The sequence below is a fragment of the Lactuca saligna genome, chromosome 8, assembly GCF_052625555.1.
Source record: "Lactuca saligna cultivar CGN05327 chromosome 8, ASM5262555v1, whole genome shotgun sequence".
In the NCBI taxonomy this organism is placed as follows: Eukaryota; Viridiplantae; Streptophyta; class Magnoliopsida; order Asterales; family Asteraceae; genus Lactuca; species Lactuca saligna.
This window is the reverse complement of record NC_136424.1, coordinates 75402644-75408102: the sequence shown is the minus strand read 5'-3', so window position 1 is coordinate 75408102 and position 5459 is coordinate 75402644.

The following is a 5459-nucleotide window of genomic DNA, read 5'->3' as shown; positions in this document are numbered from 1 at the left end:
GTGCGTTTTGCTATTTTAGGATAGTTGATACCCTAAAAAACAGAAATATGAAAAGATTGTAGGATGATTAGAAGTAAAGCATACCAACCTCCTGATGTGCAAACCTACGTGTTCTATCAGTTTGGCGAGCAAGTCGTATCTTTTTCAACACATACCTTAATATACATAATTACATGGAATGGAAGAAAATAATCAATATGTGTAAATGAAAATGCAATTAAGCATCATGGAATAGAGTGACAATAAACATACAAATATATAATGGAGCAAATGTGCAGACATCTAAACAAACAAATTACAAAACTTAGTAAATTCAGTTTCATCCTTACTTTTTTCTTTCATGTTTATGGCGTACAAGAAGGGCAGCACCAAATGCTCCCTTTCCAATTTGCTCAAGCACTTCGTATTGATCCATGTACCTAACAATGCATTACACTCTATCATATATCAAGATTCAGACTTGATCACAACATTGACAAATGAAAAAGAAAGAAAAAAACAATCATTACCGTTAATAGAATTCCAATACAATTCCAATTCAGATTTAAGAAGATTAAACTAACCCAGTGATATTTTTCTTCATTTACAGGCTTAATCAAGTTTTTCCAGTCAGGGAAGAATTTTTTCTTTCAGTTGGTTGTTCAGATATTGATATTTCTTCCATCTCCTTGAGCTGAATTGATGAAAGAAGAAGAACCATGAATATGCAAAAAGAATAATAATATGAAAATCCACAAAGAAATGTAACTGAATCACAGACTGTAGCTAGAGCTAGTTCATTTTCATCATCACCTCCAGTTACAAAGAAGTGCAACTCTTGTATAAATCTATACACCACAACATTATTCTTAAAAATTGCTATCTCAGCTGCAGATACACATATGAAGAAAAAGATAAAAACATACAAATTAGAAACCAAACCTTCAGTCCTAACATTGGTCTTCTGAGTTTTAGTAAATACAAGCTTTTCAAATGATTTGAAGCTGGCCCCAAATTAACTCCAGTTTCCTGAAACAACATAAAAATGCAACCACATATTAGCTGCCAACTCTTGTATAATTATATAATTTTATCACTTGTTACTTTACCACCTTCATGTGCATTATATACAAGGTTTCCAGATTCGGTGAGTTTTGAAGCAAACACAGAGCACAATGAAGCTTTTACAAAGCACCAACTTGAAAATCAAGCAACCCCAGATGCTTTAAACTACTAATCGGACATGGAAGAAATTTTGGATTCTTTTCTACAACCAATAACTGTGAAAAGAAAGTGAGCTTGACTGGGACCGTTTTCAACCACAAGATTTTAGAGTCAAGAGGACAAGGGGAGAAGGTTCGAACCTGGATCTGATTAAACTAATCGTGAATTGCCCATTAGTCGCCAGATCACCCTTTCAAGTATCTGCCATACTACTTAGATGGAACGAAGCTACCACTAAAATAAGTTGGGACAAAAAGGAGGTTAATCTAGCAGCTCAACCATCAACATTCCAATTCCATTCGAACACGTCTAGTTTAATGTGATCCACCACCTTGCATTTTTTTTAATTCTCTCCAGTTTATATAGATCTGGGAATCATAGTTTTTAAGACTCACCATCGATCCACTCATCCAACCAAAAAAGAGTGTTTTTACCATGAAGTTGTTCTAAAGAACCAACTTGAAAACCAAGCAAACCCAGATGCTTTAAACTACTAATTGAACGTGGAAGAAATTTTGGATTCTTTTCTGCAACCAAAAACTGTGAGATGAAAGTTAGATTTTAACTTACCCAATAAACATACCCTATTGTGCAAACTCCAGTTGAGGAGAGCATAAAAAAATTTGTATTATCATAAATATGTTGAAGATGGGTTTGAGGGTACCTGTGGTGGCTGAGGGAGGTTACGAAGGTGGTGGTAGGCAGTGGAATCAAGCTTTAAAGGTGGTGGTAGGCGGCAGAATCAACTGTTGAAAGGTCCATTTTACTGAGACCTGATTCGTCGTCTTCAGCGGCTTCTCGAGATGATTGACGCAAATCTTTAGGGTTTTTCAGGATCGAAGATGTTGAGATCTGATTCGTCATCAACAGCGGCGTCCTCCTCCCCTCTGCATTCGGGATCTTTGATAGCCGAGACTTGAGAGTGTGTTAGGGTGAAAATCGAAGGCGGGGAAAGGGGCATCTTTGGTGGTGTCGATGTGTATAGGTTAGATGGCAGATCTTTAGGGTTTTGAGGATCGAAGATGCTAAGACGTTTGTTAGGGTGAAAATCGAAGGCGGGGAAATGGTTTATATTAGAAACGTTGGAGATCCGCCATGTTAAGACCTTGACTGCTTGAAGGCTGATGATCAGATTGAGGATCGAAGATACTGAGTATCATTAATTTGTCTTCATGACCATCTCTGGATTTGTTCATCACCGCCTCCGTATGAAGTTGGAAAGGGGCATGTCGATGTGAATAGGTTAGATGGTTGTGGTTAGGAGATTAGGTAAGGTCATTCTACGGTGTAGTATATGATCCTTGTGTACTTGTGTAGCGTGTAGTATAATACGTATATTGCTTAATGTCATTGTACATGAGGTAAGATATGCTGTACCTCTTAATTTTCAAGAGGTGGGCAATATCCTTAATAATATAGTAAATATATATATATATATATATATATATATATATATATATATATATATATATATATATATATTGGCACGAAATTTCTACTTTGATATCGAGTTAATTTTTTTTCGTAACTATGTCATTATATTTATAATTTTGTTGCAATATCAGCCCAATGACCGATTCTCCTTATTCTTTTGGTAACTATTTTTTCCGAATTGCAATAGAGTCACTAAGTTTATCAAAATTTTTATTTTGACACTGAGCTTCAAATTGCAAGAAAGTCATTATATTACCATAAATTTTTTATTTTGACATTGAGTTTTTTTTCTCACTTATGTCATTACATTTACAATTTTGTTGCGATATCAACCGATTGACCGATTGAGGATATGTTATTATGGTTTAGAAGCTTGATTTATACAACACATAAATGAATGTCAGCCCAATGGTTCCAAATCACATACAAGTTAGGAGATGCTTAGTGAGTTTAAACCACTAAATCAACCTTATAGGGTTCTTTATTTACTTGTTGTACAAATTGAGCTTCTAGACCACAATAACATCGTCAGAGAGGGTGACTATACCATTTTCACTGACTTGTAAGTGAGTTTAAATCATTGGACCGACCTTCATTTATTAATTGTACAAATTGAGCTTCTAAGTCACAATAACATCTTCTGAATTGGTCATTTGGTTGACATTTCAATAAAACTATAAATGTAATGACATAATTGAGAAAAAAACCCGGTTTTAAAATTTTCTGGCAAATTCAATGTCGGTGTCAAAATTGTAATTTAGGTAAACTTTGTGACTTTATTTCAATTCGAGAAAAGTGGTTACTGAGAGAACAGAAAAAACTTGTCATTTGGTTGATATTACAAAAAAAATTATAAATGTAACGACAAAATTAGAAAAAAATAATTATGTCAAAATCAAGTTTTTGTAGTAATATAATGATTTTTTTACAACTTGTCCTTTTGTATAAGGATAAACACGTTCCAAGATCAAATCAGTGCTCTTCAATCTTCCATCAATTTTGGTGATTAAGCAATTTTTTTTTGCAATCATACTTGTTATTATCAAAAACATGTTCCAAAAATTGCTATTAACAATGATTTATGTACTTATCAGTTGGCATTTAACTCATTCAGATACATCAACAACTAATCCAAGGTAAAACCCTCAATATTTGATTTTTCCTTCCATCGAATCTTTAGAATGATTAACAAATGTGAAGATGATAAATAAAATTAAATGTAGTTAAGGAGTAAACATCATAAAAAAAATCCACTTCCATTTCATTACTTAATACAACCAAACAAAAGAAATAAATTCCAAGAATATTAATTCTCTATTGTACCAAACACGAAATCAATTCTCTTTCCTAACTTCATTTTTTTTTTTCTGCATTTCCATTCTCTGCTTCAACTCCATTTCTTTATACCAATTGTGTCCTAAAGTGTTGGAAATGAGAAATAATGTATGTGGACTTGGACTTAAAGATATTAACATATCATTTTTTTTCATCAGATACATTGTGTCAATGAATAGCAAGGTGAATTCTCATGGAACGTCCACATTGATATCCATCAGTCTATGAGTATCTATTGATATCGTTATATTAGATTAATTTCTAACGATATCGTTTTATTTGTTAAATGTGCAAAATCCCTATCATTAGGGATTAGATTTATATACATACATATATATATATACACACACACACACACACAAACAATGTTACATAAAGGACCTTACTCTATACAAAAAGAATAGAAATTACATAATAAACTAACACACCCCCTCAGTTTGATCATGGGGTTTACAAATGTTTAAACTGTCCCAAAAATCTAAAAATAATTGTGTAGGTAGACCCTTAGTAAATATATCTACAAACTGGTGAGCTGATGGCTCATGCAAAATGCGCACATGTCCAATAGCAAGAGGTTCCCTAACAAAATGTAAATCTATTTCCAAATGCTTGGTACATTGGTGTTGTACCGGGTTTGAAGATAAATACATAGCACTCACATTATCGCAAAACCCAACCATTGCTTTATACAATGGACAAGATAATTCAATAAGGAGATTGCGAAGCCATACAACCTTAGCAACCACATTGGCCACCCTGCAATACTCAGCCTTAGCTGAGGAGCGCGAACCAACGTGTTGACGTTTAGATGACCAAGAGACATGATTATCTCCCAGATAGACACAAGAACCCGAAGTGGAGTGACGAGTTTGAGGGCAACCAACCCAGTTAGCATCAGTGTAAGAAACCAACCAATCAACCGAGGAGGGGCATAGAAAAAATCCATGAGATAGAGTGCCCTGAATATAGTGAAGAACTCATTTAAGAGCAAGGAAATGCGGTTCTCGAGGATCATGCATGAACAAATAAATCTGTTGAATAGTGTAAACAATATCAAGACGAGTGAACATAAGATATTGAAGAGCACCAGCAAGACTCCGATAGAGAGTTGGATTAGATACAGGAGCCCTATCAGAGAGAGTTTAGACTTGGCGTCAGAGGGAGTGACACAAGGATTACATGTATCCATATCAGCTCTAGAAAGAATTTCCTTTGCAAAGGATGTTTAAGATAAGAACAACCCCTTGTCAGAACGGGGGGCAGCAATCCCAAGGAAGAAGGAAAGAGGACCAAGATCAGACATGGGAAATTCAGAAGATAATCTAGAAATGACTCTAAGGATGAGAGACGATGAGGAAGCAGTGAGAATGATATCATCAACATAGAGAAGAAGGTAGATGTGATCAACACCAGAGTGATAAGTAAAGAGAGAACAATCAGAGCATCTACTAGAAAAGCCTAAGGATGAGATGAATACCGCAAACCGC